Genomic DNA, 27486 nt, shown 5'->3' with positions numbered 1-27486 from the left:
ACTTATGTACACTTGGTTAATAATGCACAACACAAACACTGACAAAAATGTTTCTGAGAACCTTCTTCCCACTTAAAATTGGTCTTAATTTACAGAGCACTTAGGAAATTTGAACTTAATGTACTCCAGGATAATGTTTTTTTTATGTTATTGTGAAAATGGTGGACAGAGGTGTTAGAGTTACATAAGTAAGTTAATGAATACATTATCTAACAAACATTGTTTCCTCCTCTTTTGTTTTTCCCCTGCCATCCCTTTTCTCCCCACCGCCCCAACTCTCCCCTCCCATCCCCAACTTGTAAGTTCATTTTCAACATAGTGTCTTGTTCATGTCATTGTAACAATGTGACATAGTCTATACTTCTTTCAGCATTTTATTTCCCTTCCCCTCCCCACATTAGAAAAATGTATATGCAAGTTGCAGCACACCGACCTCGAATACAGTGGAAACGGGTTATACCATGGAGGAAGAAAATAGAAGAGAAACAAAAAAATTCACATAATACATGGTAGATACATTAAAAACAATACCAAGAAAGAAAAAACAATTTGTGTTCGTATTTGAGGTTCATTTCAGTTCTCATTGTCTTATACAGCCATATGTACGTGGATATAGTTTATAAGCCATGTAATTTCCATATTTTCTCATTAATAAGTTGTCTCTGAAACACGTGTTACCTTGTGTCCAAAGATGTCTTTGTGTTATTTCAATGAAGCCAGAAATCATTCATTTTGCCTGGAGCAATACCGTAGATTGTTACTGGAAGTAAGTGGAAGGAACCTTTACAGGAAGTAGAAACAATCCAGGAGAGAAATTGAACATAGAGAAATGACAAAGTTCAAGTTAATTTGTGCTCTCATTTTTACTGTACAAGAAAATAATCCAAGGCTTGAAGGAAACTCTGCCCCTAACTTTTTCGAGGGCGCACTTTAGTCATAAAACTTTTCTGTAAACTTCTAGTTTAGAGTATTACAAAAGGAAACAATATGCCATTTGAAGGCAAACATAGAAAAAAAGGAAATAACATAGTTTTACAATGTACTACTACAAAGAAACAAAGACATGGAGGATCTAAAATGTCTTATGCATGGATATTTACCTCCTGAGATGATTGGCTTGATGCAAAATTCAGATATCCATTCCTTTATTCTGGTCCTGAGTTAGCCATATCAATAAGGATTCCAAAAAGCAGGATCCAGTGAGTATGATCAGCAAAAGGATCCTCTTTTCAAAACAGTGCTTTAAGGATGGGCCCAAAGAAATATGTGGGGGTTTTTTGTTTGCTTGTTTGTTTCTTTAGTTTGTGCTGCTTCTGGGGCTTGAACTCAGAGCCTGGACCCTGTCCCTAACAATTGTCTTTCCACCCACCTGCCCCCAAAGCTAGTACACAACTGCTTGAGCCAAAAGTCCACTTCAGGATTTTTTGGTGTTTAATTAGAGATAAGAATATGACAGATTCTCCTGCCTGGGTGGCTTTGAACTGAGATAGTAAGAAAGCTAAGTGACATCAACTATATGGACTTCTCTTTTGAACCAAGAAATATTAGATGAATTTTATGATAAAGGTAATATTTGACAATTTTTACAAAAGAGAATATGTGCAGCAAAGAAGCCATAACTTAAATAACTCAGCAAAAGTAGGTGCACTGAGTCATATTGGAAAAATTTTTCTGCTTGGGAAGATTATTATTGACTTCGTAGTATATTTTGGGGAAACTTAAAGTATATTTCACATTTTTGTTGGTCGTGGGGATTGAACTCTGATCCTGGGCACTGTCCCTCAGCTCTTCAGATAAAGTTGGGTGCTCTGCCACTTTAGTTACAGCACCACTTTCGGGTCTCTGGTATCTAATTGAAGATCAGTGTCTCATGTACTTTCCTGACCAGGCTAACTTTGCACCACATTCCTCTGGTCTCAATCTCCTGAGTAGCTAGGATAACAGGCATGAGCCACCAGCACCCGGCTCATATTTGCATTTATGTGCACTTAATGAAACTGTAGACAAATAATGGAAATTTGAATCAAATGATGACATTGAAGCATTTAAGAAAATTCGAGGTAGCAATAAATATGTCATCTTTTTCCATGTTGTTACATTAAAGACTCATAAGCTATTGGACTCTTATTTTAGCATCCACTGAGGTCTGCATCAGTGGACTTAATATAAATAATTGTTAGTAGAGAAATAGTGAAAGACTGAGATTTTTAGAAAGCAAAGAAGACCAGATATGAAAGAACAACACAGAATTACATAAAACTTATCTCACAGAGATTAAGAACTAGCCTAAGTGATTTAGAATGCTAAAGGCCATGAGGAATAAGGCGACTTAATAACTAGTTCTTTAGTAACCAAATATGGTTCCCTAGAACAGTTTCTGGTATAATTTAGTTATTATTATCATTTATTTCTTCCATATGGATTTATTCCTTCGCTTCTATCACAACTATTAATTAGCTGGTGCCTTTTTGGTGCCAAAACTGACCAAAAAGATTTCCAAATCTCACTTAGATTAATCCTCAACAGATATCTAAGCATATTCTTGACATTAATTTCTGTGACCTACCTAACAAAACGTTTTGTTTATTTTTATCAACACTGTCATCTAATATAGGTAAAGTACATGAATTAAGAACTATTGTTAGGCCATAGTTGGAAGTAGCAATTTTATATTCAAAATATAGGTACTTTATTTGACATTTACTAGCTAAATGAATTTTTTGCCAGTCCTGGGGCTTGAACTCAGGGCCAGGGAACACTTCCTGAGAATTTTATTTTCTTTTTTTTTTTTTTTTTGCTTGAGGCTAGCACTCTACCACTTGAGGCATGGCACCACTTCTTTTTCTGTTTACGTGGTACTGAGCAATTGAACCAAGGGTTTCATGCATGATAAGCAATCACTGTACCATGAAGCTACATTACCAGAGCCCTAAATGACTTTCTTAAGATGACATTACTTTTTCATTACATTCCTATGCATTATAATATAGCTAAGTGGTAGAAAATGAAGTGGAAAGCAATACTAAGACCAGTAAGGCTGACATTACTATCACATCACTAGAGAAGTTCAATGTAAGACCTTCAGGACTCATAGGGCTATTGCATGTGACATTATTATTTTATATTATTACATAATATTTTACATTATTATATAAAGAACCATTTACAGCCATCTCCTACATCCATAACATTCTGCTTCCACTTTCAAGTTCAAGAGCCAAAAATTTAAGTCTTTTTATTGATTGAGTGTTTTTCCAAGGAAGGAAGACAGAGGATGTGGAAGCTGATGTTGGAAAAATACGTACATTGGCTCCCAGTCCACATTTTTTGCATTTTTAAAAAGTGCTACTGATGAACTCCTACATCTACTAGACTATGCTGTCTGCACAAGAAGCAGATAAATGAAGACATTTATTCTGGTGGATAGTCATATATATTAACAAAATCCAGTTCTGGAAAAAAAGTTACTACTATAAAGTATTGTCTATAAAATGGTTTCATGTCCTAGCAGAACAAAATGTATTATTGAAATAATTACTCCAGCTTTCTTTGAGATTTTATGCTGTCTCAGAATCAAGATGTTCTCGATTTCCAGTAATCTACAAGCATAAGACATGATTTGAAGATCTCAGTAGTTTTAGAAACAAAGGTACATAATAGCTTCCTTCCTGCAGAGACAAGTGATGGCATGTATGACTGATTGTATTATAGTTATCTTCTTTTTCCTCTTTGTCTCATGTTGCATATCTTGGCATATTAGTCTGTCCTGCATCAGCTTCCTGTAGGTGAGATTTACCTCTACTCTGCAATGTCAAGATGAGTCATGTGACTTACTTCAGCTTACAAAAATGAACCAGAAGTGGTGAAAAGTTATTTCTAGGGGAAGATTTCTATCTCATTGTCTGTATCTAAAAGCTAACTTCTTTTCCCTTAGCTATAAAAATAGCATATTTCCAGAGGTAATCTTCTTTCAACTTACATACTGGAAGAATACAGCATGTGAAAATGAGGCAAAACTCAAACACAGCAAGAATAAAGCTAATATTAGAATATTATATTAAGATATTAGTTTCTTACTATTCTTGTATACCTTTATGATAGTTGACTACAGTACATCAGAATTTAAGAAATACTAAACAAGTACTAAACAAATGGATAACACTTCCTGTTTGATGTTATTACATTTTTTAATAAATAAGTATTCTCTATGTGATCACTTAAGGGGTTAGCTATTTCTATAAATGTTGTTTAATCACTCTAAAGCACTGTATCAAATATCCACAACCATTATCCAGACCTTGTGATTGAGATGAGGAAGAACAAAATATCTAGATTTCTCACTTGCCTTTTCCTCTTCTCCTTTTCCTAGTGAGAATTCTCATCCTTTCTCCAAATTCTCCTATTAATAAAGGAAGAATGAGACATTGTGGATATCAAGCAAAAGACTTCAAAGCCAGAATTTTATTCTTTCAGAAATAGATGAAGTAAATCAGAGTGACTCAAGGAAGAAGAAAAACATGATTTTTTCCCTTTCTGGCTTCAACAATAGAGTCTGAACACAAATCTAAATGTTTAATACCATTGGCTTTTGCTCATTTTTTAAAAATATAGTGTTTTAAAATAAATAATAATTTTTAAAATTAAAAAATTTCAAATATGTAGTAATTTGTTGTTTGCTTTTGGGAGGCATGAAATGACTGCATTAACATTGTGTGAATTGAGAGGCTAAATTTTATCTGAATCTAAACAAAATGAAAAAATATATGATGTTAAGATAAATAGCTTTTAGGTACATTTTCAACATGACATACACAAAGGGACATCTTTTTTCTTCTTTTCCTCTCCACACTTCAATAAGCAGTTCATGTAATTCAAATAGCTGTGTTTCTTTCAGAAATAGTTTAGACATAAAAAAGGTAGAAGAAGACAACTAGGATTGGTGGTGCATTCTTTAAAAATAGCAGTCAAATATCTATTAACCATAATTCCAAAATAATAACAATCAAATGCTCTTGAAAAGAGAAGATTTTAAGCAGAATATACAAAAAGTTATAATGCCAAAACTGCTTCAGGAGCTGCTCTCTGACACTTAAGATTTCTAGTACATGACAATGTTTTAATCAGGATTAAATGCTTTCAAGAACTAAATTTTTTCTAGTTATATTTCATTGAAGAAATATGTTGTTCAAAATTAATGAAAGGATAACAGGTTATAGTAGAAGAATGCTTATGCACTCATTGTGGTAGGCAGTAAAATACCTTCCCAAAATATCTATAGTCCCGAAATATCTAATCAATCAAATGTAGATTTACATTTTATAATGTTTGTAAAATAATCACCTTTCATTACCTAAGGAATAGAAATTTGAATAATTATCAAATGGGAAAAGTATACTCAAAAGTCCCAGCTGTAGTTAGAGGGACATCATTAGGTAAGAACCATCCGTAAGATGTAAAGATGCTACATTAGAAGATAAAAGAAAAGACAACAATCCAGATTCTGAAGTTTCTGGAAAGTGGAACAGGAAGTAAATGCCTTTTCCACTAGAATCATCTGAAAAATATTTTAGCTCTGTAGGTGGCTCAATTTTAATCTAGTGAGACTTCTTTTAGATTTTTGTCCTTTAGAACTGTAAAATGAAAATACGAATTATTCAAGCCAATTAACTTGTAGAAATATTTTACAGCAGATTTGGTTTAGTAAACTAACTCAACTACAGCCTTTCTTTGATGCAACTGCAAAGATACCACATGTCCAATTTTCTGAGAATAAGAAAAATTGCCACCAGCTTTGTACACATGTATGATCTATATACTACTAAGGGTCTTGCATTAATGAAGTCTTGAAATTCTAAATAATATTTAAATAAGAAATTACCTATCTGCATTTTCACATTTGGGGATCATTAAGTATCAAAGTTATGTAGAAGGCTAGGGTAAGAATATAGAAATGAAATCTGTCTTCTAATATTATAAAGACAATTTATGTCACTTTGATTTACAGCTTGTAAGGTAATAAAAAATAAGGTGAAACAGTAAGTCAATTTTCTATCTTTCCTAACTTTCCAACAGAATTTAGAGAATCCAGGAAAGATACAGCAATCCCAGGATGCCATAGCATGTTATAGGATCACTTGATGGTGAAAAAGAAGTTAACAAAAATGCATCCCCTGGAACAATGTGAAAGAAAATCTATGCCAACAGATTGTGATATAGCTAGAAAATAATTTCCACTATGCTAAGTCTTTGATATTTTAGGTTTGTTTACATAGAAACTTTCCTCTCTTAGGAAATGACTCTTTATTAATACCCAAGTGTTTGCAGCTTGTAACACAGAAACAAATAATGCTTCTAAATATAAACAAGCATGATACTAAGAGTAACCAAGGCTACTTGCATTGCTATAGCTGATAAAGAAGAATAATCTTGGGGAATAGTCCAAAAATCTTGAAATATTTCATACCTTTCCTCTTCTTCAACACGAGAAGTCCTAGTCTAGATATGTAAAATTTTAATAAAGGATTTTTATATTTCTTATTGTTCACCATAACCATTATTTTATAGACAAATGTTTACTGCTTTGGCTTAGGTGTTTTCTTGCTTTTGGGTGTTGTTCTCTATTATTTTGGCAACTACACAGAAAAACAAGATAAATCAATTTTGCTAATTTTGGATTGTTCAAAGTCAAGCTATCTTCAGTTTTCTGTTCCCTTCTTCACTGCTAATTAAAGTGTAATTATTGCCCTTTAAATGATAACAAAAATGTGATACTTTAACATATATTCTCATTGAAACTGGTGATTACAGGAGTGTGTGCAATTGTTTTATAATTGTTTTCAAATATTTCCTTGTCTATTTTCATTATTGCCTTTGTTCCTGTCTTTTAACCAGGAACACAAGGTTACACAAAAGATCTTACTAAGGAAAAGGTTTTAGGCAGAAAAAAATAGATGTATAATTAAAGGTTTCATCTCTTAAGAGACTGAAAAGCTCAAAAGACATTTTGTTATTAGTGGTACGGTTAAGATGACTTGAATATTTTGTTTCTTAAACTAAGTGAAATGCATGTACAATGTTACACTTGTTCAAAAAAATGATTATGGTTTATTCTTTTTTGCTTCAATGAGATGAAATCTCTAACAATGTTGGAGGGCATATTTATTTTAAGGTAAAAGGATTAATGATAGAAAGCCAAGGGAAATTCCTAAAACAGCACTGCCTATCACATATCAGTTAATTATAATTATGGCATATAAGCATATAAACACACAAATATGAATTGAGTGAGAAATGTGAGATTTACACAATTATTCAATGACTACTAATATCAGAAAACAATTCTTTACATTTATATAAACTATTATATCTAGTGAGGGTTTAAACATTTTTATAACATATATTTTAACATTTATGCCAAAATATTTGTTTATTTGTAACTGTTTATTTTTAGTTTTTGTCAATCATGAAGCTTGAAATATTGACTTGGACAATGTCCGCCAAGTCTTCAGCTCAATACTAGTGCTCTACCACTTGAGCCACAGCCAATTTTCTGGTCGGTCATTGGAGATAAGAGTCTCACTGACTTTCTTGCCTAGGCTGGATTTGAAATGAAGTATGGAGTGGTAATCCCATTCATTTATATGTTGTTTAATGATCAAGCTACATCATATCCGTTAATTTCGGCATGTAACATTTCTTTATAGTGAGAATGCTCATAAACTTATCTTTTGGCTATGATGAAATATGTATTCTTAAGTATAATCACTTTGCTTCATTTTTTTTTTAGTTTCACAGTCTTTTTTTGTCTTTTTTTAAAATTTTATTCCATTTTATTTGTGAACAGAGGGGTCACAATTACATGGGCAGGATTATGCGCATATTTCCTACCAAGCATTGCAGCCTCCTCCCTTGGTTTACCCTTCACATCCCCTCCCAGCCTCCCCCCTCCCCCCAATCCCAATCCCTCTCCTTCCCCGCCTTCCTCCGCCCCCCTGCACCGACACTGCAAAGCTCGTTTGGACATAACAACCTGTATTTCTCATTGTTGCAACAGGTCAACCTGTATCCTTAAACAACTGTTTTTTCCCCATCTCCTCCTCAAGTTATAATGACATCAAATATAGTGAAAGCAGGGGTTATACTGTGGGGGAGAGACATACAAAGCAACAAAGAGATAATCTTATAAAGCGTGAGGAAGCTACTCAAAAACTGATACAGGATTTCCATGAACAACTTGAGAATACTCAAAGAGAAAGGGAAGAATGGCGTGAGCATGCTGAGAACACTCAAAGAGAACTGCAGGAATCCCAGGAAAGGGAGGAAAGAGAACTACAGGAATCCCACAAACGGGAGGAAGCTAATCAAATAGTAATACAGGAATTGAGAGACCAGGTAGAGAATACACAAAGATCACTAAAGGCATCCATGGGATCCATTAACAAAGAGCTGAAGGAAGTCAGGGAGACCACAAAGGGAATGCTGAATGGAACCCAACAGAAGAATTGGGAGTCTAAAGAAACCATAACCAATCAACTAAGTGATTTGAGAACAAACACTGAACAAAAAATTAAGGAAGTAAAGAAATTCATACAAGACATAAAACAGAGCTTCAACAAAGAACTTGAAGCCATCAAAGCTGACCAATTAGAAGGTAAAGAGATAAAAAACAAAGTAGAGAGCCTTTGCTTCTTTTAGTATAAAATTAATATATTTACTTTTAGTTATGGAAGTCTGCTAATTAAAGTTATATAAAACATGAATTGTAAAGTAAAAGATATTCATAGTTCTATTACTGGTTTAAAGAAAATAATTATGCATTTTTTCAATTATATTTCTTTGGAATGTGTAATATTCATTGATTTAACTTAAAATTGATAACAATTACATTATATCAAGTAGATTCAAACTTGTATTTGAAAATTGCACACTTAACACAAATATACTTCCACTTTCTTCTAACACATAATTAAAATAACAGTATAGGAAAGTTTGGTGTTATCTGTTCATGTGTAGAATCATAGAAACTCAGGAGGCTAAGACCTGAATATTTTAGTTCAATACCAGTCCAAACAGACAAAAATGTGAAAACTTATCTCCAATTATATAGCAGGAAGCAGAAGGTGAGATGTGGCTCAAGGAATAATGTGTTATCAGCCATGAGCAAAAAGTACAACAGAGACAATTAAACATTGAGTTCCCACCCTAAAAATGGCATATACACAAAAGACAACAACAAAAAAGTAGTATGAACATCAATAATAAAGACAAAATAGTAGAAAATTTCATGAGAAATGTTGTGTAAACATCTGGAAGTCAGAAATAATTTGACAGAATTTTGAGTCATGAGAGGTAAAAGTCACAGTATAATTTCAACAATCTCATTGAAGTTATTTGTGTTAAAACCTGGCTACTGCGTAATATGTGAAAGAGCAGACTGGATTACCTGACATAGCAGATATTGCCTGTAACTATACACCATCCCACTCTGTAAAAATATAAAATCGTGCTTGTTAATTTAAAAAGAACCTCATGCTAGAGACTTTTTGGTCCATACAGAGTGGTCCTTATTTTGAGGCTTTATACCAGTGCTTTTATTATAACCACTCCTGTTTTACTCCCCTTCCCTGGTGCAGCTATAACTTACTTACTTGGCACCAAGCCACTCCCTAGAATTGGGCAAGAGCATTTGCTGATGCTCTTCCAACTTCTCTCTGTGTCTCTGGATAGCCAGACTCTTGTACATGAGATGGGTTACTTTGCTATCCAGGTGGCCTCAAACTTGAGATAAACATGTAACGGATATGTCAACATGAGTTAGTTTCAAACTATGATCTTCAGATCTGAGCCACTATGCTCAGTATTTCCAGTAAATTACTTAATCTTTCTGACACTCATTCTTCCTGTGTGGAAAGTGAAAAGAATTACTTGTGGACCTTAGAATCCAGTGGGAGTTAAGACTAGGTGCAGGAAGTGTAAGTGTTCAGGATGTGTGGATAGAGTCTGACACTCGTATAAAACTACTGGTATTTATATTGAAATGAATTCCAGGAATTCAAAACACTAGGGATATTTTTGTTCTTGTTTATCCTTTTATGGACATTGAAGGAGCCAGAGAAATTCAAGGAGAACAGGGAAACAAATGCAGCAGTTGTACTCTGTAGAGATTATATTCACAATGAGCTATACCTCTTGTGGACAGGGACAGGAGGGAAAATCAGAGAGAGAGCAAAGTGATGAGATTGTCAAACAAGAAGTGAACTAATTAGCGTCTTATAAAATGGTGATCTGTACGTACACTACCTTAACAAAAACAATTTGAAAAATCCGGGTTGATGATTCTTTCCTCCAGTTTTTGTAGAGGCCCTCAAAACTCAGGCCCACCTGGAGTTTTTGAAGGTCAAATTATATGATAATTAATGTAGAGCCAGAATCTCTTAAGAAATATTATAAAAAGTATATCATTCTTGGTACCTTTTTCTCTTTGAATGGCGATTCTATATATTGTTGTCATAGCAAAATTTTTACTTTATGTTCTTAGTACTTGTCAGATGTTGAATCCTCTTAAAGCTTTGTGACAAAGTTCTGCTATATCTTGGCACCCTGCCCAAAACTAAAATGGTAATTAATCTTTGAAATTAATGTACTTGAGTATGAGTTTTATTTATTGATTTAACTTGTCGGTGGTGGTGAACTCTGGGCATGATTGCCATCCCTCAGCTCTTCAGCTCAGACTAGTGCTCTACCACTTGAGCCACAGTACCACTTCTACCATTTTCTGCTTAGGTGGTACTGAGGAATCAAACCTAGGGTCTCGTGCATTCAAGGTAAGCTGTCTACAACTGATCCACCTTCTGAGCCCCTATGAGTGGTATGTCTGTGCATAGGTCTATCAAGCAAATCTATTGAGCAAATGTATTCATTTTCCACTAGACATATGCAAAATTATGAATTATCTGCTATTTTAATGAATAAAATTGTTATCATTGATACTAGGAAGTGTTTGTCTCCCTATACTAAAAACATGGATGACGGTATTTTAAACTAAAACTACATAAGAAATTTTAAGATCTTGTTGCTAACAAATGTGTCCAGGTGTTATTACATTAAACAGAAAATTCAAAATGGTTTTTCTTCATAAATACAAAGATCAAAGGTCTTATAATACTTATTTCAAGATGCAAATTAAAGGGGAAAATCAGTCAAGAGGCAAAATTTATATTGAATGTTAATAGCTAAAGAGGAAAAGGAGATCCTAGATGGCAAACTAAAGGCAAAGCAATATCAGAGCACTATATGCTCAATATTAAATAAGAAGGTTTAATTGAAAAATTGAGCTGGAATGTGCACATCAGGCAAAAGCAAGAAATCAGAGCCTACCACCGTAAAAGAAAGACCATAATGCATATCTAAGAAAAAGGAAAAAAAGTTCCTGTCCTTGATTTCAATGATACATATAACCCCTACACACACACACACACACACACACACACACACACACACACACACAGATGCGCGCGCACGCACACACACACACAAACACACACACATGAATGTATGCAACAGCTCAACCTACTCACATCCATTCGACATGAATCAAAGATATTCCTATAATATTTGAGACTTTAAAACTTTCTAGTTTTGTAAATAATTGATGACAGATGCATAAGCAAATGTTTTCTGAATAATACTCTGTTATGTAATTGAGAATTTATGATGGTTATATCTACTTAAAGTATCTTTGAATCTCGAAAGAATTAAACAAGAGACAATACTAATTTGGGACTATATTTCTACCAGCTATTCTGCAAAGGCTTCAAAAAATTATGAGATCCAATATTAAATACCAAATTAATACAATTAATACATGTGTAAGTGAAGTGAAAGACAGTGATCAGAGACCTATGATGCCTCCAATTCTCGGGAGGCTGCACAGTGTGACACCTTTGATTCTGCTGTGCCAGGCAGACAGTTATTTTCTCTAGAGCACTGGCCCTGCTGGGGTTGGGGATGGGGGCTGTGTGGAGAGGATGGTGGGGAGGCCCTGACGGAGGCTGTGAAGGGAGGAAGATGGAGTTGGCCAACAGCTCATGCAGCAGTAGCCCCAAAGGCAGCTGGGTTCTGGAGAGTGTTTGTGAGGTGTGCAATTTGTGGTGGATTTGCTAGGGCCTGTTTGCTTGGTGAGGAGAGGAAGAAGTCTCGAGTCCCACCAAAACAGATAATGAAAAATGAGACAACCAGTGGCTGAAGAATTTTAAGAACAAAGGCAGGGACTTTTAGGTAACCTCTATGGCCAGTGAGGGCAGCAAGGCTGGGCCTGTGGTTGTCATGCCTCTCTTGATGCCCTTGGAAGTGAGGGCCAACTCTCCTGTGGGATAGGCCTCGCTCTTGCCTTGACGCCGGCACCAGGAATTGTCAGCACAGCCTCAGCCTGCCCAAAGGAGCTGGTCTGTTGTGGGTGCTGGAACCTGGGCAGCTGCTGGAAGGCTATACACAGCAGGACAGAGGAAGCATGGCTGGTAGGCTCTGCTCCAGCCTAGCCATGCTCATGACCACTGGGGAAGTACCTGCTCTGGATCAGGACCAGGCACTGCTCCCCAGACAAGTAGGGCCTCTGGAGACCTGTGCAGTGGCCGCCACGTGTGGGTTGTGAACCTCCTTAGAATGGCCAAGGAATCTCAATGGAGAGGTGCATTTGCTTCTGTGCTCCTCCCATCTTCTGGATTCCTGCTCTCATCCTGCCTCCTGCCATGTCCAACTACAAGGAGTCAACTTCTCCAAGCCACTGAGAGGCCATCCTGGAGATGCTCACAGGGCTATCCAGGCTGCTTCACCATGCATGCAGGGGTCACAGGGTGCCATCCTCCAGGCAAAGCATACCCCCATTTCAGCTTGGCCACCCCTGCCTAGGGGACCACAAACTGCATTCTTACACAGAAAGCCAGGGGTACACAAGGCCGCCCAGTAGTCTAAGTCATCCTTTCCTTCCTCCTGCTCAGGTGTGGAGCAGCTGTGGAGCCAACTGCAACATCATGTTTGATTTTCTAAAAAGAACAGGAAAAAAGCATCATTGTCCCAGATACTGCTGCCCCTGGGGTTCTCTGTGTACACTAGTCTTGCGCTTAGATAAGGATCCCCAAAGACCATCATGGAGCCAATTCTCATGCAAGAACATTAGAGTCATTTATTGCAAGCTCAAGCCTGGACTCAAAACTTTCACCATTGCAGTGGGTCAGAGTTGAGAGCCCCGACCCTTCAGTTAACTGGGTAATCTTATAACAATCTTATTGGCTAGTAGGTGCAGACTAAGCAATAAGCAATAATTTGTGGAGGAGAAGGGAAAAAAATCAAATCGTTTAAATAGGGATACATGTGGATCCATTGCAACAATGAGATGTACAAGATCTTATGGAGAAAAACGAATTTTACAACTTTGGTAGGGGGAGGGTTGAGGAGAATTTGATGGGGGAGCGAGGGGAGGATGGGAAAGGATGGGAGAGGGAAACAAAGGAGGAGGCTACAATGCTTGATAAGACATGTACTCATTATCTTGCCCATGTAATTGTAATCCCTCTGTATAGTCTTTTCACAGTAAAAAGTAAAAAAAATTAAAAATTAAAAAAAAACTGTAGCTTTAGGTACTTTCATTTAGTGATGGCTATTGCTAGGGAGTTATGGGCAGAGCATTATTATGACATTTCACAGTTTTTCCAGGAATCTGAGTTCTAACTTTCAGTAAAAGTCTACTTACAATGGATACTTTCAGTAAAGGTCTTCACAAGGGATACTTTCTGATTATTCGGAGTCTAAGTCCAGAATGCCTATACTTTGACAAAGGCCTCTCACTAGATGTGTGTGTGTGTGTGTGTGTGTGTGTGTGTGTGTGTGTGTGTGTGTGTGTGTTGTGTGAGAGAGTCAGACACAGATGAGGTTTGGAGTAAAACACTTCTTCTCTTCAGCATTGAGTTTGGGTATCTATTGTTTGTCCCACCTCCCCAACCTGGAGTTCTGAAGTTGTCCTTCTAAATACTTTTTATCCTTTGATCTTCTTGATATTCAGATTCCTAAGGTCTTCTTGTGAACTTCCACATTGGCTTCATGAAGGTGATGCCTTTCTTCTAACTTTTTTGAAGCCTTTTGCTCTCTTTAAATCCAGTTTTTGCTGTGTTAGTGTTTTTACTTAGCCCAGACTGTGGTGGTCCATGCCGTGACTTTTAATTCAGAGATTAGTTTAGGCCAATATGAGATACTATACTTTCAGTATATCAGTGAAAGAAGTTCAGCATCTTTATTGAAACATTTTCCTGGTTGTAAATACAAACAAAAACATCCAGTGATATAAATATACAATCTGTTGTTTTTAGTTAATTGTGCAACAATGTAATGAAAAAAATCTTTTTACTAACTAAAGTGTGTATTTGAAATGGGAAAAAATAAAAAATTATAAATCTTAAAAATTGATGAAATACCAAAAGAAAAAGAAAGACACTGATCAGGAATGAAGTACAAACATAAATGTTTATAAATAAATGAAATGTTTGAAATTCATATCCACATAGCGAAGACGAAGTAAAATAAAGAGGAAAGTCAATGAGCTCCTATCTTACACACCAGAATAAATAAACTGCTGGATAGGTTGAAATAAATCAGGAACTATATTTGGTTTTGTGGCATTGTAAACTAGTGCAACCCATAGGAATATCTTAATGGAAGTTTACACAATACCAAAAAGTCAGATATGTTGATGACCTTTACAGCAATTGGATACATATTGAAGGAATATAAATCAACATGAACATCCATGAACTATAGCAACAGATAAATAAGTGAACACCTATGTGCACACAATCTCAGTCACTTTCATGTATAAGAATTTCTTTTCTATGCTCCTAATCACCTACACAGAGAGTACATGAGTTAACCTTGAATTGTCTTGGAAGTTCTTTTTTGGGATACTGTAGCTTCATATCCTTTGTTCCCTGTGTAGCCAGATGATATTTATTCAATAACAAAACTGTTACAGGCAAAAGTATCCACCCTGACACACAGAGTAACTTGGATTTCAGAAATGAAACAAATAAGTGGGAGGTATAGCAGTACTTTTCAAAATTGAATAGATTACATATTTATTAGAAAGCCGGGTGCTGCAATAGACAATAAATAAAAATAAAAAAATTACATATGACATCAAATTACAAAGTTCCAGGGCATTTCCCTACTCTTGAGAACTTGAGTAATCCATATTAAAAATAAATAAATGAAGAGACGAATGTTTTATACCAAATTTCAAAACATACTATCTGTTATCCAAAGGAAATGCAATAAGCATGCATTTTTAATCTAGTAACATCATATGGTATGAAGAATCTGATTAACTGATTCATAGAAATCAATACAATGCAGATAAAACATCCGATATCTCAAGTGTCAACTTAGCAGAATACTTTCTATATATGGTGTCTATTTTACATATTATCCAACCCTATCCATCCAACAATGGCAGAAGGCCCTTCCTGAGAAAGTCCAGAGACCCGTCTACTGTGAGTGCTCAATGTAGACCTGTTCCCATTCTCTTTTATTTGGGCTTGTGATAGACTGACTATCTGTTAACTTGCCAAAGGCACAATTTGAACAGGCTTCCAGTAATGATATTTTAGCTTTAAGAAAAACAGGGAAATTGAAGACAGAGGGAAAATCTACCTGATCCCTGAAAGATTTCTATCATTGTGCTAAACCTGTAGCTTTCTACTAACACTTGAACAAACTGCACTAATTGCCACTCCAACCACATGTCCAAAAAGTGGCTTTCCAAATATTGGCCTATTTTCACTTTGGTAAATCAAGACACACTATAAACACTATTGTGGCCCCATTTTACTTAAACTTTTAGCTATGGTTGGCCCAAGGGACAGCTGAACTTACCAAATTCGTAAATTTTAGGTCATCACACAATCACTTAATAGCCCTTAAACATGAAAAATACCTACCCATATAAGTCTGCATTACATACTTATTACTGTTTTTCTTCATTTGTCATGTTTTACATATTTGTGTATCCCAGGGCTTAGATCTGTAATATTCCTTCTCATGGTTGTTACTACTGAGTACAGTAATTATTTCTGTATTTTTCTCCAGCTCTGTTTTCTTTAATTCAAGTCCTTAATAGCATCCTGGCTACTGACAAATCCTAGCTACTGATTTCAGTAAACTCAAAAGATCCCAAAGTGAGCTTTGATCTCTGTCTACAAACCAACCCCTCATTACTATTTGATTAAGTGATAACTCTTCCAGCTCTCTTGTCAAAATAACTTGGAGTCATTTCAGACTTACATACTTTTTGACACCTCATATTTCATCTATGACCAGGTTTCAACAAATTAACTCACTGTATATTTTAGGAACCGTATATATGGTATATGAGTGCTAGTACTATGACTTAAATTTGGGAACTAGGTTCTTTTGTTTTTCTTTTTATGGGGGGGGGGTCCGGTCGTGGAGCCTGAACTCTGGGCATGGGTGCTGTTCTTCAGCTCTTCAGCACAAGACTAGTACTCTATCACTTGAACCACAGCGTCACTTCCAACTTTTTTTCTTTTTGCTTATGTGGTGCTGAGGAATTGAACCCAGGACTTCATGCATTCAAGGCAATCGCTCTACCACTGAGCCACCTTCCCAGCTCCTTACTTTACTTTTTTGCGCAGGCTTTATTTAGTATAAAGATCACCTACAATGTGATTACCCACACCTTTTTCATTTAAAAAATATGTATATTCTGTAGCAATGTTATTGCCATTATAACCATAATTAGGAAGATAATGTGCGTTCATCTGCTCCATACATCTTGAAAGGTAATGAATGTGAAACTTACAGAATATCCTCAGATATGCCTGGTGGAAACCTGGATTTGTATTATGGGTCTATAGTTGATCAGTATTAGGTACTTGGGAAATGTGTTCGGCCTTGTTGCCTACTTCTGTTTTTAATAAAACACTTAATTCATTTCCTAACTGGAAGAACTATCATGAGCACTAAAATTACCCTAATGCAAGTGCAGTGCTTGGAATGGGATCTGCACATTGTGTAGTAGGTCCCAAAGAAGTCAGCTTCCATCAATATAGGCACAGCATCCTACTTGAAAGCCTTAAGAAATATATACCCAACTGATGTTAATATGGGTGAAAATTTGTCTTTACAAAAAAAAGGTCTTTTCTTCATATGAAACAATTAATGTAATGTTGGGCAGTCCTGTGGCTTTTACTCTGAATGAGTTCTGCCTAAATTTTATTCTTACTCTATTAGTGGTAGCAGTAGCATTCTTTAGTGCTACCCTTCATGTTTCTAGTTCTGTGTTCCATTTGGAATAGTATTGTAACTTAGTTTATAATCTTTGTTAACAGAATAAATAAACTACAACTGCTGAAGTTTTAAATAAAGAGACAATTTTAAGTGTGCATTACATTTATGTGCTTAATACTTTCCTGAAATTATTCCTTTTAGGTCATATATCCCAAACAAATTATTTTTATGTTTCTTATATGATTTATTATATGATTCTTATATGATTTCTTAGAGATCCATAAATAAAACATCTCAGAACAGGAAAAGAGTAGGTAAGAAATCATAAAAACATTATTATGGTGTCTTAATGGCTAAGTGTCAAGAACATGTAACAAAACAGTTGGAATATTCATTTGCTCTTTTTGCTATTCTCTCACCCTTCATTGTAGAAACATTCTCACTATGAAGTGCCAAGTGGTCGGGACCTTTCAAACTCGTCTCACTGACAGAAGTGATGGGATTAGGACATGTACTCCTATGACTGGCTTTTAGGAAGTTCACAATAAAGCAATACCAGTACATATAAAGAAACTTTTGTGAGTGGTGTGTATTGACTTCCTCAATTGCCAAAATTAAATTCTTATGTCAAAACATCAAATTACTTACATTATAATATATGCAGTTCAACTGGCATCTCTAACACATCTATAAATCAAGTGCAAACTAAAAGCTCTATATCAAAAACCAACATCTAAGGCAATGGTGGAAATACAAGATTATACACAATAAATCTAATGGAGTGAGATCTTTACACTCGCAATGAGCAATGATAGCTGAATTTTTAACCAAGCTTGGAAAGTTCAGGTGTCCACAAACTATGTGATTAGAGATGCGGAGTTGACCTTGGTATCAAGATTGGAGGTAAATTTCAAAGGCAGCTAAGGTTGCTGCTGTATTGTAGCTCAATACAGTGTGACCCTGCCTGATAATGGTAAAGCACAGAGTAGAAGCTAGGCCAGTAAAATGTATAGGAAGGATTTTCCACTGAGAATAATTGCAGGGGGTGATCATCACTTTTGCGTTGAAAATGTATAGCCCATCATTCTACTTTAAACTCTAGAGTATTTCTGATCTGAAGACAATTATAGCAAACCAATGTGCTGTGATTGCTGAGCAGCTTAGGTGTGTATTACTGTAATATATGTAAAATTTCTATAGGTATGGAGTGCCCTGACCCTCACACTTCATTCTGTGTTGTGAAGTTTCATGGAAAAATGTTCATAATTATGCAATTCACACTCACCTAAGTCTGAATCAGTCAACTGGGATAAGACATTAGGATCATCACTCCAGTGATGAGGTTTGTGACCTATGAAATACATAACATTATTTCACAATGTATATGCGTTTCTGAAAATTTATGCAATACCAAATACCAAATGTACAAAAGGGACTATTGTCCATCGCTTATATTATCAGAAGATAACATACTCCTGAATTATACTTTCTTGCTAGAGGATCACAGGGTGACTGCTGATATTTGGTATCTTTTCAGGTGCTCCTATACATTTGTGAATTTTGGGGGGGAAGTGTTTTTCCATAGTTTGTTTTGAGGTGTTCAAAATATCAGTACTGTCACTAACCACAACCATGGAACAGCAAAGATGACGGGATACCTGGACAAAGAACTGAGAAATCACAGGAAGTGATAGGAAAGAAGACACCAGAGGACCCAAAGCCTCATAGCCCGGTTCCAGAACCCCAAATCCCACTTAACATGCTTTATATTCATTCTACTACAGGGGAGGGGGAGTGAGTGGCTACAGGTAGGTCCACAAACTAAGGCATCAATCTAGCTTGTGGTTACAACTATTAACTGAGGTATTGTTTGAATACATAGAGATAATTGAATCCCTTATTTTTAGGGAGCAGAAGGGAACAATTGTCATTATGTAATCACTTAACCACCATTAAAAAAAGAACCTCAGGGAAGTTAGGGAGTGAAGGGATGGTAGGGGGAAAACAATGGAGGGGGTAACAAAACTCAATAGGAAGTGTACTCATTACCTTGCTCATGTAACTGTAACCCTCTGTATTGTATCTTTACCTTAAAAAATTAAAAAAAGAAAATAATCCGAAGGCTTGAAGGAAATTCTGTCCCTGACTTTTTTGAGTGTGTTTTTACTCATACATAACTTTTCTGTAAAATTCTAGTTGAGAGTATTACAGCAAGAAATAATTTGCCGGGAAGTTCCAGTAAGATGGCGGAGGAGAAGCTGGAGGCTAAACAAGCTCTCACATAGAAGGCAGATTTAAAGTTCCAGTGAACAGTCCTAAGCCAGAGAATCACACCAAGTGTGCCATCACAGGGCAAAGAGTTATGCCAGAGAGGTAAAATCCAGGCAAGGAGACAGATCGGAGCACTTGCCAGGAGTTGCCACTGCTGCGACAGCTGTGTCAGGGGTGGCCATACCAACCATACATGGAACAGAGAGTCCGCGAGAAGGAGCCAGCAAGAACTGACAAGGAGCAGACATCTTCATCCTGTAGTTTGCAGACCAGAGATGACCCAGGAACCAAGACGCGGCTTGAGTAGAGGCCTAACGTCCTCACTCCCTCTCAGGGAGCAGAGGAGGGAAGGCCATCTCCCCCACCCCCAGTACCGGAGATCTCCATCTTGGATACTGACAAAGCTCAGTGGAGCTGCTAGCTCCAACTCAGGCATTGGAAGAAAACTAGAGTCATTTAGCAGGTCACAAGAACCTTAAAGTGACCTGCCAGACTCAGCTACACCCAGGGAAAAGTCACTCAGCTCAGTTACCAGCCCCAGGAATGGCTTTCTTCACTGAGTAATCAGAGACAGAGGGTGCCGCTCCCTTTAGCAGCCTTGACAATCTATTGAAATTTAGTAAACATAAACCCAGAGAGTGGCTCCTGGCTGGGCTCTGTAAGTTTCTCACAAACTAACCCCTGGGAAAAACTACTGTTTGCTGAAGGGCCTCAACTCTACCCAGAACCTAGCCTCATCACAGCATCTCCAAACTTCAGGAAAAGCCATCTCCCTCTTTTGTGACACTCAATGCAGATCTCCCTCTCATTGAACTAGGCTGGGAAGAGGATCACAAAATCCATGGTTAAGCAGAGCATTTATCTGCCTGTGCAAAAATACTGACTTAAGAAACCAACCAAGCCACAGGAAATTCAAACAGCACAAGCAGACCAGAGAATCCAACAAGAGGCTGGTTACGGACACGAGGGAGTAACAGGATTTTTCCCACCCCTCCCAAAAAAATCAAAAAAAAGTTTTATTCAATTTTTGTGCACCTTTTATAAAAAAATTTTTTTTACTCATTCATAGCACAGCTCACACCAATATTCGTCCAACTCTTCAATGAAATTGAAAGAGAAAGTTCACAACCAAACACATTTTATGATGCCATCATAATCCTCATCCCAAAACCAGGCAGGGACTCATCAAAGAAAGAAAACTATGAACCCACTTCTTTGATGAACATTGATGCAAAACTTCTCAACAAAATTTTGGCCAATCAACACAACGATCAAACAGGATTCATTTCAGGGATGAAAAGCTGGTTCAATATATGCAAATCAATTAATATTATTCATCACATGAACAGGAGCAAGGATAAGAACCACATGGTTATCTCAATAGATGCAGAAAAAGCATTCGACAAGATCCAAAGCCCCTTTATGACAAAGGTTTTGGAAAAATTAGGAATCAATGGAACATTCCTCAATACAGGCTGTATATGACAAACCTACAGCCAACATTATATTTAATGATGAAAAACTGAAGCCATTTCCTGTTAACTCAGGAACAAGAAAAGGATGTCCATTCTTTACACTTCTCTTCAATCTAGTATGAGAATGCATAGCTACAGCAATACGACAAGATGCAAACCTAAAGGGGATCCAAATGGGGAAAGAAAAAATAAAACTCTCCCTCTTTGCAGATGACATAATCTTGTATTTAAAGAATCCCATAAACTACTCCCAAATTATTCAAGCTGATTCAAAACTTTGGCAAAGTAGCAGGGTATAAAATTAACCCCCCAAAATCAATTGCTTTTCTGTATGCCAACAATGAGAAAAGTGTGGCTGAAATTTGGAAAGCAACTCCATTTGTAATAGCCCCACAAAAAATAAAATACCTAGGAATTAACTTAACCAAAGAAGTGAAGGAACTCTATGATGAAAACTTTAAAAACTTGAAAAAGGAAATAAAAACTGAACCTAGAAAATGGCAAAACCTCCCCTGCTCCTGTATTGGAAAGATTAACATCGTGAAAATGGCAATACTTCCCAAGGCTATCTACAAATTCAATGAGATACCTATAAAAATTCTAACATCATTCTTCAAGGAAATAGAAGAGGTAATCCAAAAATTCATATGGAACAATAAAAGACCACGAATAGCAAAAACGCTCATCAACAGAAAGAATGCTGCTGGAGGAATATCAATACCAAATTTGAGACTCTACTATAAAGCCATAGTAATCAAAACAGCTTGGTACTGGCACAAGAACAGACCTCAGGACCAATGGAATAGAATTGAAAACCGAGAAATGAACATACAGATCTATAGCCATCTAATCTTTGATAAGGGATGTAAAAAAATACGATGGAAGAAAAACAGCCTCTTCAGTAAATGGTGCTGGCAAAATTGGTTAACTAATTGTAGAAATCTAAAGTTAGATCCTTATATATCACACTGCACCAGAATCAACTCCAAATGGATCAAAGACCTCGAAGTCAAAGCAGACACTCTGAAAACATTACAGGATGGAATAGGAGAAAACTTAGGTCTCCTTGGCCCAGGCCCAAATTTTTTTAATAGAGTCACAGAAACACAACAAATAAAAGAGAGGGTGGACAAATAGGATTGCATGAATTTGCAGAGATTCTGCATGGCAAAGGACATAGCTAGCAAGTTCAATATAAAGCCCACGGATTGGGAGAAGATCTTCACTAGCCATACAATGGACAAGAGTCTCATATCTAAAATATACTTGGAACTCAAAAAATGAAATCTGCCAACAACAAATCCTCAAAGAAACAACTGTCCTATAAATAAGTGGGCTAACGACTTAAAGAGAAACTTCTCTGAAGAAGAAAGAAGGATGGCCAATAGACACATGAAGAAATGCTCAACATCCCTAGCCATAAAAGAAATGCAAATCAAAACAACATTGAGATACCACCTCACCCCAGTTATAATGGCTATAATCAAGAATTCTAATAACAACAGATGCTGGAGGGGATGTGGACAGAAGTTAACCTTACTTCATTGTTGGTGGGAGTGTAAAACTTGTTCAACCACTTTGGAAAGCAGTATGGAGGTTCCTCCAAAGTCTCCACATAAAGCTCCCCTATGACCTAGCAATCCCAGTTTTGGGCACTTACCCAAATATTTACAAACAAGACCACACTAAAGCTACCAGCACAACTATGTTTATTGCAGCATTATTTACTATAGCTAAGATATGGAACCAACCCAGATGCCCCTGAGTGGATGAATGGATCAAGAACATGTTGAATATATACACAATGGAGTTCTATGCCTCCATCAGAAAGAATGACATTTCCCCATTTGTTAGGAAATGGAAAGACTTGGAAACAAATATATTAAGTGAAGAAAGACAAGCCCAAGAAACATAGGTCCCATGGTTTCCCTTATTTGCAATATCTAGTATATGTATGAGTCAAGCAGAAAAGGCCAGATAAGGTGATGTTAGGAAAATGAACCCTAAGATAGGTATTTCAATGTTTTTTTTTCTTTCATGCATTTGTTTCTAACGCCTTTATAAGATTATGTCTTTGTTGATTTTTATGTCCCTCCCCCACATTATAAATCCTGTTTTCACTGTATTTTATGTCGGTATAAATTGTGGAGAGGAAAGGGAAAAAATAGTCGTTTAAATAAAGATACAGGTGGACCCCTTGTAACAATGAGATGTACAAGTTGTCATGTTGAAAACGAACTTTACAACTTTGGTTGGGGTGTGAGGATTAGGTGGGAGTGGGGGAGGAGGCTGGGAAGTGATGGAAGTGGAAACAAAACAAAGGAGGCGGCTTCAATGCTTGATAAGAAATGTATTCATTATCTTGCCCATGTAATTTTAACCCCTCTGTACATTATTTTCCCAATAAAAAATAAATTAAAAAAAAGAAATAATGTGCCATTTGAAGGGGAGCATAGAACAAAAGGAAATAACATTGTTTTAAACATGTTCTACTCAAGGGACTGGGAAGGTGGCTCAGTGGTTGAGCGCTTGCCTTGCATGTATGAGGCCCGGGTTCGATTCCTCAGCACCACATAAGCAAAAATAAGCCAGAAGTGGTGCTATGGCTCAATTGTTAGAGGACTAGCCTTGAGCTGAAGAGCTGAGGGACAGCGCCCAGGCCCAGAGTTCAGGCCCATGACTGAACTCCCCCCCCAAAAAAAAAAGTTCTACTGCATAGAAACAAAGACATGCAGGTGTCAGTTATCAATTCCTTTAATTTAGACCTGAGTTCTCCAGAGCAAGGAGGATTCCAAAGACGCATCCAGTGAGTATGATCAGGAAAAGGAGCCTCTTCTCAGACCAGTACTCCTTTAAGGAGGGTTCCAATGAAATATCGGTTTTTTTTTTATTTGCTTGTTTGTTAAGTTTGTGTTGGTTCTGGGGCTTGAACGCAGAGGCTGGACCCTGTCCCTGAACAGTTTCCTTTCCTGCCCACCAGCCCCCAAATCTAGTATTCTACTGCTTGAACCAAAACCCACTTCTGGCTTTTTTGTTGTGTAATTACAGATAAGAGTTTGACAGACTCTCCTGCCAGGGTTGGCTTTGAAATAAGATAATAAGAAAGCCAAGTGACATAAACTGTATAGACTTCTCTTTTCAAACATGAAATATTAGATGAAGTTTATTTTAAAGCTAATATTTGACAATTTTTTCCATTTTTTATTGTGAGAATACCGTTCAGAGGAGTTACAATTACATTGGCAAGCTAACAAGTACATTTCTAATCAAGCACTGTTTCCTCCTCTTTGTTACCCCATCCCATCCCTTCCCATACTACCCCCCTACCCCCTCCCAGTCCTCCCCCCCCACCAAATTTGTAAAGTTCTTTTTTTGACGTTACAACTTGTACATATCATTGTTGCAATGGGTCTACCTGTATCCATAGTTAAATAATTTATTTTTAGAATATATGACCAGCAAAAAATCCATCACATTACTCAGCAAAATTAGGTGCACGGAATCATTTTGGAATTATTTGTATTGCTTGGGAAGATTATTGATCTTTTCCTTCCTTTGAAACTTAAAGTCATATTTCACCTTTTTTATTGGTTGTGGGGCTTGAATTCTGATCCTGGGCGCTGTCCCTCAGCTCTTCAGTTCAACTTGAGTGCACTAAAACTTTAGTTATAGCACCACTTCTGGGTTTCTGGTGGTAAACTGAAGATTAGGGTCTCATGGACTTTCCAGAGCAGGCTGACTTTGAACCACAATCCTCTGGTCTCAAACTCCTGAGTGGCTAGGATTACAGGTGTAAATAACCAGCACCTGTCTGATATTTGCATTTATGTATACTGAATGACACTGTTTACAAAGAATGGAAATTTTAACCAAATGATGACATTGCAGCTTTTCAGAAAAATTGAGATAGCAATAAATATGTCCTCCATTTCCATTTTGTTACATTAATGACTCATGAGCTATGGGACCCTTACATTAGCATCCTCTGACATCTGTATAGGTGAATTTAGTATCAGGAAATGTTCATAGAGAAATATAGAAAGGCTGTGATTTTTAGAAAGCAAAGAAGATCACCTATGAAAGAACAGCATAGATGGAGATACATTTATCACAGAGATTAAAAACTAGCCTAAGAGATTTAGAATGCTAAAGACAATGAGGAAAAGCCTAGTTCACAACATGTTCTTCAATAACCAAAAATGGTTCTCTGGAACAGTTTCTGGTATACCTTAGTTACTATGATTTATTCCGTACATCTGCAGTTATTCTTTATCTTCTGTCACAACACTTAATTAACCTCTGGGTTTTTGGTGCCATAACTGACCAAAATGTTTCAAAATCACACTTAGACTACCCTTCTCTTTGTGATTAGCAGTGAAGACACAAAATCCTGGAATCATTGAATTTCCAGAATTAATCTTCACCTGACATCTAAGCACATTCCTGGCATTAATAGCTGTGACTTAATGAACAAAACTTTTTTCAACACAGTATCCTAATATAAGTACATTAATTAGGGACTGTTGTCAAGTGTCAGTATGGAAGGAGCAATTATATAATACAAGTATGGGTTCTTTATTTTTCATTTACTAACTAAAAGCTTTTGTTTTGTTTTGTTTTGCCAGTCCAGGGGCTTAAACTCAGGGGTGGGGAATTATTCCTGAGGTTTTTTTTTTTTTCTTTTATCTTTTTTTTTTTTTTTTTTTTTTTTTTTTGCTAAAAGCTAGTACTCTACTACTTGAGGCACAGCACCACTTCCAGAATTTTTCTTTTTATATGTTACTGAGGAATTGAACCCAGAGTTTCATGCATGATAGGCAATCACTGTACCATGAAGCCACATTCCAGCAGCCCTAAATGACTTTCTTAAGATGGCATTACATTTTTATTCAATAACTATTTGTCATAATTATGGCCAGGTGCTAGAAATGATGTCAAAAGCAATACCATACAATAAGTCCAGTAAGGCTGGATGGACAATGAAGAACTGTCATGGTCTAGCAAGGTCACAGAGGGGCTTATCCCATGGAGCTATTTCAAGAGGCTGAGCAAGACAGCACCTGACCCACAGCCCACCTCCAGAATGAGAGGGCCACCTTGGGTTCTAGCCACATGGGGATGCCGAACCCCCTCCTCCAGCACCCATTCAACCAGTTCTTGTGAAAGAGGGAGAGAAAAAAGTCGCAATTACAATTAAGAAGGTTGCTGGTGGCTTAGAACTCTAATCCTAACTACACAGGAGGCTGAGATACAAGGATCATGGTTCATAGCCAGCCACTGCAGGAACGTCTGTGAGACTCTTATATCCAAAGAACCACCAGAAAACCGGAAATGGTGCTGTGGGATCAAATGGTAGAGTGCTAGCATTTTGCTGAGGAGCTCGGGAACAGTGCCCAGACCCAGAGTTCAAGCCCCACGACTGACAAGAAGTGGACTTCCTACCACCAGAAGTCTACTGTATAACAACCATTGTCTTAGGGAGCATGGTAGTGAAGTCAGGCTGAGCTTCCTGTGAAGTTGAAGTCATAAGTAGGTCACCTGGCTTCTCTGTGCTTTGGTTTCCCTAGCTGCAAAACTCCACAGAATGAAGGATCCCCTTCCATATGGGATAGGGTAATGATGTAAGAGAGCCATGTTTTGTTTCATAATCCCACATCTGTTGCACAATTAATAGAAGGCCCCATCTGAGCCCTTTCCGGGTATCTTCTTGTCATTTGCTCATAGAACTTCAGAGAACCTTATCTGAAGGCTGCTCCCTCTGTGCCTAGCCATGTTTCAGAGATCCCTCTACATAAATCCCTTGCTTCCTAACAACTGTACTGTGAGGAAAATGAGGTCTGATGGGTGCAGCCCTATCCAGAGCTTCACCTATGGTCAAGAATCGGCTGTTATGGACTAAAAGTTGGGAAAAAGACATCTAAATTGATGACTGCGCATGTTGCTACATGTCTACCATCCCAACTACAGAGGACCAGGCCTGGAGGAGCATACCTGTCACATATAGGAGGACCTCGATCCAGCCCAGCCAGAGCATATATTGAGTCTCTGTTTCAGAAATGCCCAAGACAGAAAGTTGGCTCTTCAGAGCCAGGGAGAGGAAACAAGCAGGGGTCATGGTGCCCTCCAGGGGGGTCTGACCTCGGTAGGGATGATTTGGTGGCGACCACTCACCTGTGCTGCTGGGAGAAGCTGCTAGAGGCTGCTCCAGGTGGGGCGAGCAGTGATGGCAGTGGTATTGTGGGCAAATGGGCCCAAAGTAGAGAACCAGGTCCAGGGATCAGGTTGGGGCTTTAATCGGGCTGGCAGCACGACATTGCCTGATATTTGAAATCTCGAAAATTAGGAAAGGGGGAAAGCTGCTGGGGCGAAGGCAGACTTCGCAATTTCCTACTATACTCTGAAGTCGTCTTGAGTCTCTTCCTCACCACTCAAACACCTCACCTTCATC

General features: G+C 37.2%; 1 long non-coding RNA gene across 1 annotated transcript; it reads right to left on the bottom strand.

The window, feature by feature from the left end:
• Positions 1-495: 495 nt before the first annotated feature.
• Positions 496-27486, bottom strand: LOC138821736 (uncharacterized). Its single transcript, XR_011370205.1, has 4 exons — positions 27210-27486; positions 18578-18643; positions 4346-4399; positions 496-781 (listed from the first exon to the last, which is right to left on the bottom strand). It is a non-coding gene; the product is annotated as an uncharacterized lncRNA (long non-coding RNA).

This window comes from Dipodomys merriami, unplaced genomic scaffold (assembly GCF_024711535.1).
Source record: "Dipodomys merriami isolate MVZ:Mamm:240054 unplaced genomic scaffold, mDipMer1.0.p SCAF_934, whole genome shotgun sequence".
NCBI lineage: Eukaryota > Metazoa > Chordata > Mammalia > Rodentia > Heteromyidae > Dipodomys > Dipodomys merriami.
This window is presented reverse-complemented; position numbering and strand designations above follow the sequence as displayed.